This window comes from Linepithema humile, chromosome 6 (assembly GCF_040581485.1).
Source record: "Linepithema humile isolate Giens D197 chromosome 6, Lhum_UNIL_v1.0, whole genome shotgun sequence".
Taxonomy (NCBI): domain Eukaryota; kingdom Metazoa; phylum Arthropoda; class Insecta; order Hymenoptera; family Formicidae; genus Linepithema; species Linepithema humile.
The window spans coordinates 15,000,268-15,015,287 of NC_090133.1; positions in this window are offsets into that span (position 1 = coordinate 15,000,268).

A 15,020-nucleotide genomic window follows, 5' to 3' on the forward strand; every position below is an offset into this window, starting at 1 on the left:
AAAAAAGACACTCCAATATGTTTATATTTTAATAATAATCTGAATTTTTAATATATTACCAACATGAAAAGTAACTGATATATTGTTCAAGGTGCAAATTCAAAATAAACATACATAAAATATACATAAAATGTATAAATAAAACTGATCATAATTTGATTCTAGAAAGTAAGTGATATATTATTCTTAGTGCACATACAAAATTTTTTAAAATTTAATTAAAATAACAAAATATTTATTAAAAAATACAAAAACACTTGGCGCTGCCACACCGAACAACATGTTAACTTACATAATGTCAATTAATTACATGATGTCAGTTAATCATGCTATTATTACATTATTACTCATTTTCGTTGTTTCATAATACTATAGGTGTAAAGATGTAAAGGGGTGGAGGGGTGGTGGAGCCTCTTGACGGGGGGGGGGAGGGGAGGAAAGGGGGAAATGGCGTAAAGGGGTTGCGCTAGGGGGAGGGGGGATGGTGAAGCCCGTTGGCAGCGCCAAGTGTTTTTGTATTTTTTAATAAATATTTTGTTATTTTAATTAAATTTTAAAAAATTTTGTATGTGCACTAAGAATAATATATCACTTACTTTCTAGAATCAAATTATGATCAGTTTTATTTATACATTTTATGTATATTTTATGTATGTTTATTTTGAATTTGCACCTTGAACAATATATCAGTTACTTTTCATGTTGGTAATATATTAAAAATTCAGATTATTATTAAAATATAAACATATTGGAGTGTCTTTTTTGGAACTTGGCCTGATCTTATCATTTATGAATTTTTGTGCTATATATATATATACGTAGTATATATTCAATTGTTCATAAGTTATACATTCACTAAATTTATTAACAAAACAAACATTTATATTTCCTACATATACATAATTCTTGTTATTTTTCAAAGAACTAGTTATTCTTAAAGATGCATGTATTATGTTATATGTTTATGCCATAAGTTAAGAATATTATATGTTACCTTGTTTACGCAATAATTAATGATGACTTAAATATTAGTACCTATAGTCCCTTTTTTACCGTAAATAAGCAAACTCCTCCTGCAATATAATTTAAAAGAATAATGTTGAATCCTGTTTTCACTATACTACACATATACATAGTATTACATACGTAAGACTAACTTATTTGTAGAAATTATATATAGCACAAAAATTCATAAATGATAAGATCTGGCCAAGTTCCAAAAAAGACATTCCAATATGTTTATATTTTAATAATTATCTAAATTTTTAATATATTACCAACATGAAAAGTAACTGATATGTTATTCAAGGTGCAAATTCAAAATAAACATACATAAAATATTCATAAAATGTATAAATAAAACTGATCAAAATTTGATTAAAAAAAAATTTTATTAAAATAACAAAATATTTATTAAAAAATACAAAAACACTTGGCGCTGCCACACCGAACAACATGTTAACTTACATAATGTCAATTAATTACATAATGTCAATTAATTACATGATGTCAATTAATCATGCTATTATTACATTATTACTCATTTTCGTTGTTTCATAATACTATAGCTGTAAAGATGTAAAGGGGTGAAGGGGTGGTGGAGCCTCTTGACGGGGGGGGGGGGAAGGGAGAAATGGCGCTAGGGGGGGGGGGGAAGCCCGTTGGCAGCGCCAAGTTTTCTTGTATTTTTTAATAAATATTTTGTTATTTTAATTAAATTTTTTTTTAATCAAATTTTGATCAGTTTTATTTATACATTTTATGAATATTTTATGTATGTTTATTTTGAATTTGCACCTTGAATAACATATCAGTTACTTTTCATGTTGGTGATATATTAAAAATTTAGATAATTATTAAAATATAAACATATTGGAATGTCTTTTTTGGAACTTGGCCAAATCTTATCATTTATGAATTTTTGTGCTATATCACCTACTTTTTTATAAATGTATAAAATTAATTATGTGACAGAATTGAGATTATTTTTCAATAAGTTTTGCACATTTCGGATGTAACATTTATATTAAGTCAGTTGTATATTAACTAAATTATCTTACATTTTAACACAAGTATTTTGTATTACACTTACATTTTGTGAAACAAATGTTTTATTGCGAATATTCAAACTAAACTATTTTTTGTTGTAACATGTCTTCGGTTTGACTGCCCCATTGATATAAAGCCATGGATAGCTGATATAAAATATCTTTAATTTGATATCACAGTTTTGTTAAAATTTTTACAAAATATACGAAATAAAACTATAATATCAAATCAAAGACATGTTAAACATAAAATAATTTAGTTAAAACATTCGAAATGACACTTATTATGTTTCATCTAGCGTAACTGTGATATCAAACACAATACTTATGTTATTATTAGTTATTTTGTAATATTACCAATAAAACATCTGTTTAACAGAACATAAGTGTGATATAAACAAAATACTTGTGTTATAATGTGAAATATTTTAGTTAATATGTAATTAAGTTAATATAAATGTACAAAATTAATTATGTGACAGAATTGAAATTATTTTTCAATTATTTTTGCACATTTTGAATGTAACATTTATATTAAGTTAGTTGTATATTAACTAAATTATCTTACATTCTAACACAAGTATTTAGTATATTACACTTACATTCTGTGAAACAAATGTTTTATTTCGAATATTCAAACTAAACTATTTTTCGTTGTAACATGTCTTCGGTTTGACTGCCCTATTGATATAAAGCCATGGATAGCTGATATGAAATATCTTTGGCTTCATATCACCGTTTTGTTAAAATTTTTACAAAATATGCGAAAAAAACAATGATATCAAATTAAAGACATGTTAAACATAAAATAATATAGTTAAAATATTCGAAATGACACTTATTATGTTTCACATAACGTAACTGTGATATCAAACGCAAGACTTATGTAATTAGTTATTTTCTAATATTACTAATAAAACATCTGTTTCACATGACTTAAATGCTATATATAAAACACAAGACGTGTTATAATGTAAAATAATTTAGTTAATATATAATTAAGTTAACATAAAAATGTACAGAAATGTACAAAATTAATTATGTGACAAAATTTAAATTATTTTTAAATTATTTTTCTACATTTTGAATGTAACATTTATATTAACTTAATAACATATTAACTAAATTATTTTACATTATAAGTTTTGCGACTGGATCAATGTCGACGTCGATGAAATGTTCTTCGTTCATTAATACTAATAAAATTCTATTACATGGCAGTTTATTTGTTAATAAAATATTAACAAGATTAAAGGATATAATTTCCTTTTTCATACTATTCAGAAGTTCTTTTTAATACTGTTCGAGTTATTTTATATCTTAATCTGACATATTTCGATATAAAATTTAAATTAAAATATCTCTAAAAATATTAAGTTATGGATAATCTTACCGTAATACTTTTATGATTAGAATAATAAGAATCAAGTGGTATAAAGAAAACGCATAATTGTTAAAAAAAGTACATTGTGAATTACATACTTTTTCTTCAAAATAACAATGGGTTTTTTTTACACGTATTGATTCGTTTTATTATTCTGCGCATAAAAATATTACGGTAAGATTATTGATAACTAAATATTTTAAGAAATTTTAGATTTTATATCAAAATATGTCATATCTCTTTCTCTGTTTTTCATGTTTGCGAAATTTTTGTAGTGCAACTTGGGGAAGTCGAATTCATTGACCCCTGGCACCTGGTGCAAGAAATGCACGTAGCGCAACTCGGGATACTCGAGTTCGTCAACTCTTGGGACCTGATGCGAGGAATTCCCGTAGCGCAACTCCCGAAAATCGAATTCGTCGACCCTTGGCACCTGGTGCGAAAAATTCCCGTAGCGCAACTCGCGAAAGTTGAATTCGTCAACTCTTGACACCTGGTGCGAGAAATTCCCGTAGCGCAACTCGGGGAAGTCGAATTCGTCGACCCTTTGCACCTAGTGCAAAAAATTCCTGTAGCGCAACTTACGAAAGTCAAATTCGTCGACCCGTGACACGTGGTGTGAGGAATTTTCGTAGCGTAGCTCGGGGAAATTGAATTCGACGACCCTTGGCACCAGGTGCGAAAAATTCTCGTAGCGCAACTCGCAAAAGTCGAATTCGTCGAACCTTGACACCTGGTGCAAGGAATTCCCGTAGCGCAACTCGGGGAAGTCGAATTCGTCGACCCTTTGCACCTAGTGCGAAAAATTTCTGTAGCGCAACTCGCGAAAGTCGAATTCGTCGACCCTTGACACCTGGTGCGAGGAATTCCCGTAGCGCAACTCGGGGAAATCGAAATCGTCGACTCTTGGCACCTGGTGCGAGAAATTCCCGTAAATTTTAATGATAATGATAATACTCTAGGCCCCGTAAATTCTTCATCCGCCCCTGCGGACAGAGGAGAAGAATAAGGAGACGACGTTTCTTAATTTTTGCATTACCAACATCACTTTTTGACTGCTTGTATCTCTGAAACGGCTGGACCAATTTAAATTTTTTTTGCTCAAATTAGTCGTGGCAATGCCGCCTTTAAGGATATACTATGTGTTTTTATAAAATTTTTTATATTTTAGTTGCTACAAACCCCCGAAAAGTCGACTTTGTGCGCGCAGGATAAGAGACTTAGTAGTGTCATTTTCTGAACTTTGCCAGAGATTCTTTTCCTGACTTAGTAGTGTCGTTTTTTGAACTTGGCCGGAGACACTACCGCGTCTCCTGATATATGGGGCATTCTTTCTCAACTTTACACCCATGCTGCCCATTTTCTATTTGATCTAAAAATTTTTTTAAAAATCTTAAAATTTACAGAAAAATGTAAGCTTTCCAATGGCGCGTGGCAAAATTATCAAATTCAATTGGATTATACTTAAAATTTCAGAAAACCGAAAAAAAATAATAAAAACGGTAATTATTCAAGTGTAGCGATTATTCATTCGACGTTTTTCTCTTCCAATTAACACTTTCGAGTACTCTGTTTATTTGTGCATTGTCACATGAGTCTAAACTAAAATGGCGGATCCAATATGGCCGCCAAAAATTTAAAAAATTTAAGAAATTAACTGATTTTTATAAAACTTGGTATCAAGGGGTTTTTCGGGTTACTGTATACGAGTCTAAAGTTATCTTTCAAAAATACAAAATGGCGGATCCAATATGGCCACCAAAACATTTTGAAAATTTTTAGAAATTAACGAATTTTTATAATACTTGGTATCAGGGACTTTTTCGGGTTGCTAATAACAAATCTGAAGTCGCATTTTAAAAATTCAAAATGGCGGATCTAATATGGCAACTAAGAATTTGAAAAATTTTTAAAAGTAAGGGAGTTTTATAAAATTTGAACAGAGAGTTTTACGGCCAGCTAAATACAAATCTTAAGTCGGATTTCGAAAACTGAAAATGTCAGATCTAATACGAAGATCAAAAATATTGAAAATTTAGGAAATTGACAGATTTTTATAAAACTTGATACTAGAAATACCTCTGATTCTGATGTCGCCTGAGTTCTTACCCCCTACTTTTTGAAATCTTGATATGAAAAAGTCGAACTATTATCAGCATTGAAATATCTCTTAATCACCATTTCTTTGTTGATTGGGACGAAACAGCATGGGTGTAAAGTTGAGAAAGAATGCCCCATTAGTATACTGTCATATAATGACAAAGAGCACCAAAAGACAAAAAAATTTTTGAAAAAACGATTTGATGTAGCTCCACCAGTTCCAGAGATTCTGAGAAATCACTGTTTCGTCCCAATCAACAAGAAAATAGTGATTAAGAGATATTCCAATGCTGGTAACAGTTCGACTTTTTCATATCAAGATTTCAAAAAGTAGGGGGTAAGAACTCAGGCGACATCAGAATCAGAGGTATCTCTAGTATCAAGTTTTATAAAAATCTGTCAATTTTCTAAATTTTCAATATTTTTGGTCTTCATATTAGATCTGACATTTTCAGTTTTCAAAATCCGACTTAAGATTTGTATTTAGCTGGCCGTAAAACTCTGTGTTCAAATTTTATAAAACTCCCTTACTTTTAAAAATTTTTCAAATTTTTAGTTGCCATATTAGATCCGCCATTTTAAATTTTCGAAATACGACTTCAGATTCGTTATTAGCAACCCGAAAAAGTCCCTGATACCAAGTATTATAAAAATTCGTTAATTTCTAAAAATTTTCAAAATGTTTTGGTGGCCATATTGGATCCGCCATTTTGTATTTTCAAAAAATAACTTTAGACTCGTATACAGTAACCCGAAAAACCCCTTGATACCAAGTTTTATAAAAATCAGTTAATTTCTTAAATTTTTTAAATTTTTGGCGGCCATATTGAATCCGCCATTTTAGTTTAGACTCATGTGACAGTGCACAAATAAACAGAGTACTCGAAAGTGTTAATTGGAAGAGAAAAACGTCGAATGAATAATCGCTACACTTGAATAATTACCGTTTTTATTATTTTTTTTCGGTTTTCTGAAATTTTAAGTATGATCCAATTGAATTTGATAATTTTGCCACGCGCCATTGGAAAGCTTACATTTTTCTGTAAAATTTAAAATTTTTAAAAAAATTTTTAGATCAAATAGAAAATGGGCATGGGTGTAAAGTTGAGAAAGAATGCCCCATATATATATATATATATATATATATATATAATTGTGCTATAAATATATACATAGCACAAAAATTAATATAAAATATATAAATAAAAATTGTAGTAGTGGAGTTCTACTAGCCAACATCTCTCAAACATAACCTTATTTATGGTATATAATATATAGTGATGCGATATCTACTACCGGGCTCGCGGCTCTCGAGCCCCAACACAAGTAAGAAGCGCTTACGTCACGCGTCTGTGTGCGCTCGGCCGTTCGGCTATAGAGAGAGAGCGGACGTCTCTGTCTTGCTACCATCGAGCCGACGTAAACACATTGCGGACGGCAAATGCTCAGAAACAAGCGCTTTTAATCGAGTAAGGCGAGTGCCTAGCGGATTCGAAGTCCCGTATTCGAGACTTGATTTTCGCAACTTTTTTTTCTTTTTTCCACATTTGTTTCTAACAGTGTAAGTTAGTTAATAATGTTTTTTTGGCTAAAAAATATTATTTCGTATATTAATAATATATTTGCATATGTTAAACTAATAACTAATTATTTTAAAAAGAATACTAATTTGCTATTATAAATAGAAAAATGAAGTCATTTTACAACATACATATTGCAACAAAGTGCAATTTAACATGTGCAATTATTGTTAATAAATATAAAATAATATTTTTTAGCCAAAAGCATTATCTAATGATTCACTTGATGGTACAGTGCTAGAAACAAATATCGAAAAAGAAAAAAAATGTTACAAAAGCAGTTTTCAAATACAAGATTTTCAATATTCCTGCCACTCGCCTTAATCGATTAGCCACGCTTGCTTCTTAACATTTATCTCTATCGAAAGATTACACACCTGGAAAATGTTTAACTATTTATTTTAAATTACTGCATATTAGCAAAAGTTACTGTACTGTGGAGATTAGTGGAGAAACGGTAACATACAATGCAGTCAAATACATCTTACAAATGCAGTCAAATAGATCGAAGATTTTCTGCACTCTTGTTAGCATGTTAAAGTATATGTAGCGTATTATTAGTTCATTAGTAATTTTAAGTGTTATTAATAGTGGTCTTCCACACCACCTTTGAGGTTCCACTAACTAGGCGCGTTCGATTTTTTTTAAGTGGACCGTCGCCTGGAGCCCTATCGTACCACTTTTTTAAAATTGAAATTCAAGATAAAAGTAATTATTATTGTTTTGATGTTGATGGACCATCATCTGCAATATGTAACGTTATATTTTTTTTTATTTTCCCAGGACTACTGGCGTACAGTGTCTTTGCCGACATCAAAGACAAATGCCTCTCATTAATGTCCATATTTAGCACTGTTTCCTTACGCGATTTTAATGCTGATTTTAAAACACAAAGAGCGTTAACATTGGTGACCGAAAGTTTGTTGCGTTTTTTGGTTTTTAAATCAGATAAAACTGAAAACATCCTTTCAGGATCTGCATTAGAATTAGGCAGTGTTTGAATAGCATTCACCAAAGATTTCATATTAGGATATTTTATAGTGTTGTTACTTCGTAAAATTTTTTTCCACATATCATCAAAATTTAAATTAGAAAAATTTATTTTGTCTGTCTCAGTAAAATCTTCATGTAATTTCAACCATTCTTCCCGCAAACCGTTTTCGTCAAATCCGCCTATAGTTTTGGCAATAAAAGAAACATCGTTAAATGATATTTCTCTATCATTATCTGATAAAGCTACATTTGCTTCTAAAACTGTCAATGTGGACAAAAATTTGTCATTAATTGGTAATCTTTTACTAATTTCTTCAGCAGCGGTGACGTAAAATTGTAAACAATTTTCTCGTACATTTGTAATTATGTTACATTTGTAATCGTACATCGTGTCTGTAGATCCTTCTTTTATTAATTCATCGAGATATTCCTCGCATTCGGATCCCAAATTTATTTCTTGTAAAGATTTTTGATTCTCTTTTTCAGAAAATTTAATATTAGTACATACGGTTTTCAATAATTCTGGCTTCAAAAAGTATTTGCATATTGTTGTTAAAAATTTTACTGACTTTGGTTGCAATAAATAAATTCTTGTTTCTGTTGCTTGGAAAAATGCATTAAATGAATTAAAATAATCTAAAATATGCTCTAAAAATAAAAAATATGCTTTTACATCATAACTTCCCATGACAGACATTAAATCTTTTGCAGACTTTGATTTGTCTGCCAACGCCATATCAGTGAGAAAAAGCTTGATAGCATCCCAAGATTCAAGAATTCTTTCAATACATGAATGGCGAGAAAGCCATCGCGTATGAGACAATTTTAAAATGTTGTGACTTGTTTCCAAAAAGCAATCACTAAAGTCTCTATAAATAGCTGAACGCTTAGGACTACTATTAATATAATTTGAAATTTTTTTCAAAAATTCTTCGCAATACTTTGGTATTTTTGCACATGCAGAATGTGCAATCAATGCAGCAGAATGGCATGGACACGCAAATGTTAGTAAATGTTTACAAGCTTCTTCTAATTTTCTTTTAAATGACGTATATTTTCCTACCATAACAGGCGCATTGTCACATGATAAAGCAATAATATTTGTAAATGGAATCTGTAATCTCCACATCTCATTTTGAAATGCATGAAATATTTTGTCCGCACTGCTACTTTTCGCGTCGATATTAATTAATTTTACTAATTGCGTGCGAATATCTAATGTTTCAGAATCAACAAATCGAACAAGAAACGTCATCCACTTTTCATTAGAAATATCAGACGTTTCGTCTATAAAAATAGAAAATTTGGTATTTCGAATGCTTTCAACCACACGATCTGTTTCTATTGGGCATAGTACATTTGAAATAATGTTTGTACATTTCTTTCGGCTCATACTCATTTTTTGTAATACGTCCGAATCCTTTCCTATCTCTTGGAAAAAATTGAGAATATCTTTCGCAGTTTGGAAAGGAATATTTCTATCTGCGATCAACGCTGCATATCGAATTTCTGCCAATTTCCTTCGCTCTTTAAGTGAAATCGATTCCTCTATCATATCGACATCTTCGTCTGTTTCTTGTTGTTTGTTTTGTTCCACGTGTTTTTTAGAAAATGCGTGACGATATACGTTAGATAAATCTCCAATAAATGATTTGTTGCAAAATGTGCAAAAAAATGCACGCTTGTCATTTGACACTTCGCGTAACTATGGCTTAAATAATGCTATATCCAACCATTCTTTTTGAAATTTAATGTCATATTTTGAAATTTTGGTTCTTGGACTTATATCGTCATCTGATATATTTTGTTTTATCTTGTCCTTATGACTCGCAGAATTTGCATGTCTTGCAACATGCGATGAATAGCAAGACATTTCTTTATTGCATATAATACAATAAAAAAGACTTTCGTCCGATGATACTTTACGAATCCAAGGTTTGAAACAATCATCTTGAAGCCAAGATTCCGAAAAACTTCGTTTACGTGTATTTTTTGCCTTGTCACTCATTTTTATAGTAAAAAATAGAAGTTAGAGAATAATATAGAATAATTTGAAATGCACGATCGCAGTCGGAATCCCTGCAATACGAGTTAACTGTCTGAACACGAAAATATTACAAATGCATATAAAATATAAAATATAAATAAAATATTTACTTGCAAGTATAAAGTAACAGGACTTTAAGACTCCAGTTTCGTTTGCCAATGCGCCAATAATTAAAAAACTATATAATAATAAAACATTTAAAAAAATATAATAAAAGAAAAAAGAAATATAATTTATATCTCACTAGTTACGGCTATAGTATCTTCTTCAAACAGCAACACGCAGCGAAACAATGTCTCGTAAAATATTAAATTATAATTATTATAATAATTATAGCACTGGGAAAATAAATATACGTATTCAACAAAGATTTTCAAAGATTTTTACTGGACTGTAACCGACGGTAACAACCAAGAAAGTGAGCATTGTGTTTTGATATTAGGAATTATATTTTATAGATGTATACAGAATTGACCGTGAGACGTGCGAGGGAATAAACGCAAAATCTTGAAACAGACGAAGACGGAAGAAGTGTGTTAAGATAGCTGTTTTCGTATTCAGCTGTTGTTGTATTCAGCTGTTTTAATAGAAAAATAAAATATATACAGAAATTGTTGAAAATTAAATTACATATAACACTAAACTTTCATACATTTATTTTCAATAATTTCTTTATACATTTTATTTCTCTATATGTACTTTATACTACTTTATAACAATCTTCAAACCATAAAAGAATTTTTTAATAGACGGTCAAGAATTTAGAGAAATTTACTTTTATTTTAACTTTAATTATTTATTTTATTTTTATATTTATTTCTTTTATTTTTGCACAAGATATGGTCCATCAACATCAAGACAATAAAAATTACTTTTACCTTAAATTATAATTTTAAAAAAGTGGTACGATAGGGCTCCAGGCGACGATTCACTTAAAAAAAATCGAACGCGCCTAGTTAGTGGAACCTCAAAGGTGGTGTGGAAGACCACTATTAATAACACTTAAAATTACTAATGAACTAATAATACGCTACACATACTTTAACATGCTAACAAGAGTGCAGAAAATCTTCGATCTATTTGACTGCATTTGTAAGATGTATTTGACTGCATTGTATGTTACCGTTTCTCCACTAATCTCCACAGTACAGTAACTTTTGCTAATATGCAGTAATTTAAAATAAATAGTTAAACATTTTCCAGGTGTGTAATCTTTCGATAGAGATAAATGTTAAGAAGCAAGCGTGGCTAATCGATTAAGGCGAGTGGCAGGAATATTGAAAATCTTGTATTTGAAAACTGCTTTTGTAACATTTTTTTTCTTTTTCGATATTTGTTTCTAGCACTGTACCATCAAGTGAATCATTAGATAATGCTTTTGGCTAAAAAATATTATTTTATATTTATTAACAATAATTGCACATGTTAAATTGCACTTTGTTGCAATATGTATGTTGTAAAATGACTTCATTTTTCTATTTATAATAGCAAATTAGTATTCTTTTAAAAATAATTAGTTATTAGTTTAACATATGCAAATATATTATTAATATACGAAATAATATTTTTTAGCCAAAAAAACATTATTAACTAACTTACACTGTTAGAAACAAATGTGGAAAAAAGAAAAAAAAAATTGCGAAAATCAAGTCTCGAATACGGGACTTCGAATCCGCTAGGCACTCGCCTTACTCGATTAAAAGCGCTTGTTTCTGAGCATTTGCCGTCCGCAATGTGTTTACGTCGGCTCGATGGTAGCAAGACAGAGACGTCCGCTCTCTCTCTATAGCCGAACGGCCGAGCGCTGTTACGTGCCGCAACTTATAGTTTCTTATATTACTCTTTTTATTCGAACCTTTGAACCTTTTTTATCTTTACTCCTTCTTGATCCTAAACACATGACCCTTCGATGACTGCAATAAACATAAACGCTGTCCCTATGCCTAACGCATATTTTCCTTTTGACAAAACCGCTTCCTTCCAATAAACATTCCGCCGCTACGATTTTCCTACAGCACCTTAAACGAAGATCATTCTCGCCAGTTCAGTTCTCGATCAAAGCTCAAACCAGCAACACCGAATAAAGACTTTTTCCACAAACGTGTCCCGACTTATTCTAAATAATCTATTACGTAGCTATACGCTCGTAACAAATTGGTGGCAGCGGTGGGATTGTTTGTGTGTAAAAGTGCGGAAATTTTTACTATAATTGAGCTGATTGCTGTTAATTAATATTAAGTGAAAGAAAGTTAGAGACCCGGAATTCGAGAAAACTTCGTAGCCAAGCAAGACTATCAAGTAGAAGAACCGAGGTCAATCATAACTTGGTGCTATCCTGACGAAATTAACGGGAGCACATTTCGATCAACCTGCTGAGATCCTGTCTGTTAGCCGATAAAACCACGACATGTAGTTTACAACCTACCCCGAGGAAAAAGGCATCAGGACGCTCCTGGACGAGCACAGCAGCTAACGAAGGAAAAGGACAGCAACAACGAGACTCCGTGGACGGCCAGCACGAAAAAAGGTCAACCCTCATCATCATCTCATCTACGTCATCATCATCAATTCATCTATATCTACCAGCGGCGTGAAACCATCTCGTCATAGATATGCTGCGCATCGTACTTCTGTAAGTCTATGAATTTTGTAAACTTTAGAGACACTAAAGCGCATTATAATACAGACAGTTCGGAAAGTAGTTCGTCGATTAGTTATATTAGCGATAATAATTCTAAACATAATCACGTAATCTCAAATCTAGAAACAATCAATATGAACGATCGAACAGAAACGGTAGAGTCAGCGCAAGGCGTAGATCATTTTGGCACAAATCTAGAAAGTCGAAGATCCTCGACGAGTAACAGTAGCTATTTTCCCGTCCGTAATAGTTTATCGCTCATACCTGTTTTTAATGGGAAAAATATTCCAGTGACGCAATTTACAGCAGATTGTAAAGGAGTTAATGACTTAGTCGAGCCAGACGATAGGTTATTTTTCTTTAGATCGGTCTTACAAGTTAAATTAACGGGAGATGCCGCGTTAGTGAGAACAATCTATACAATAAATAATCTCGATGATTTATGCAAAGCATTAGAAAAGGAATTTGGAAATTCCAAAAGTTTTGACCATTGGGAAGTGGAAATTAATAAACTTCAGCAAAAAAGAAATGAATCCATTAAAGATTATGCTACTAGAACCAGAAAATTAAACTCTGAAATGATCCTTGCAATTTCTAATTACCCTGATCCAACAGCAAGAGCAGGACTAAGAATCTTTGCAATGAATAAATTAATTACTCATTTCTTAGGCGGATTACACAATCAAACGGCACAACTTCTTTTATCACAAAAATTTAACACGTTAGAAGACGCAATAGAAAGTGCAACTAGGTACATTACAACATCTAATTATCATTCAGAAAGATTTAGACAAAATAGATTCAACGATACATCGAGAATAACTTGTAATTACTGCAGGAAAATAGGACACACAGAAAACAAATGTAGGAAAAAACGTTACGATTCACAAAATGCCTCTCGTGAAAATCAAAATTCTTGGCAAAATAACCAATATAATAACGTCAGACGCGAGCAAAATTTTTCGCGGAATAATAACCCAAACGGAAGCAGATTTAACAGTAACCAAAATTTTTCTAACACTAACTATCAATCCAACCGGTTTAACCAACTCAATCAATATAATCAAGCGAATTATCAACATAATAATAATTTATCTAACAACCTACCTAATAATTCAACTAATAATTCACATTTAAACTACCATGGCCAAGCGAAAAGCGCGCAACGTCAAGGCCAAATATCGAGTCGCGCACATCCGATTCAATCACTAGAACAAGAGCAAGAACATATACAATCAGAACAACCTCAAGAAATCTTATATCAATCCCATTCGAAGAGCTTAGAAATTCAGGAGACAGATTCTTGTTAGATACAGGCGCTGATATTAACATCATTAAAGCTAACGCATTAGAGCGCGATACACTTGTGTATGTCGATGAAAAAGTAGAAATTCAAGGCATAACCGAAGAAAAGCAACAAACTCTCGGAACTGCATACTTACATTCAAATACGGGAGTTCACGAATTTCATGTAGTGTCCAGTAAATTCCCTTTGAAGGAACAAGGAATTATAGGTTCTACATATCTGCGTCAAGAAAACGCGAAAATTGACTTCAAAACGCGAACGGTAACAATTAGTAATAATCAAAGATACCCATTAGAATTTAGTAATCGAATAACGTTACCGAGTAGAAGTATTTGCCCTGTGATGTTACAAACGAAACATTATAACATTGATAATGCATTCATAGATCACAAAGAGTTAGAACGTGGTGTTTTTCTAATGAATAGCATAGTAAAAGTGAATCACGCGGGAGAAACGTATACATACGTGACAAACACGACTGAAAAAGAAGTAGAACTAGAGTTACCTGAGATCGATGTAGAGCCAGTGGATATTACCACGAGCCCGAGGGACAGCCCTACATATAAGATAGACTCGGTAATCTCAAATAATGTAACAAAAAGATTAAAATTATTAAAACAGAATTTAAGATTAGATCATTTAAATGAAGAAGAAAAACAGTCAATACAACCTATAATCGAAAATTTTAATGATATGTTCTATTTACCGGGAGATCAATTAAAAGGTACTAATAGAATTACACACTCTATAAATACGACAGATAACATCCCTATAAACGTAAAACAATATAGATATCCACCGATCCATAAAAACGAAATTAAAAATCAGGTAAATAAATTATTAGATCAGGATATTATTCAACCGTCTGTTTCACCGTATAACTCACCGTTATGGGTAGTGCCGAAAAAACCCGACGTCGAT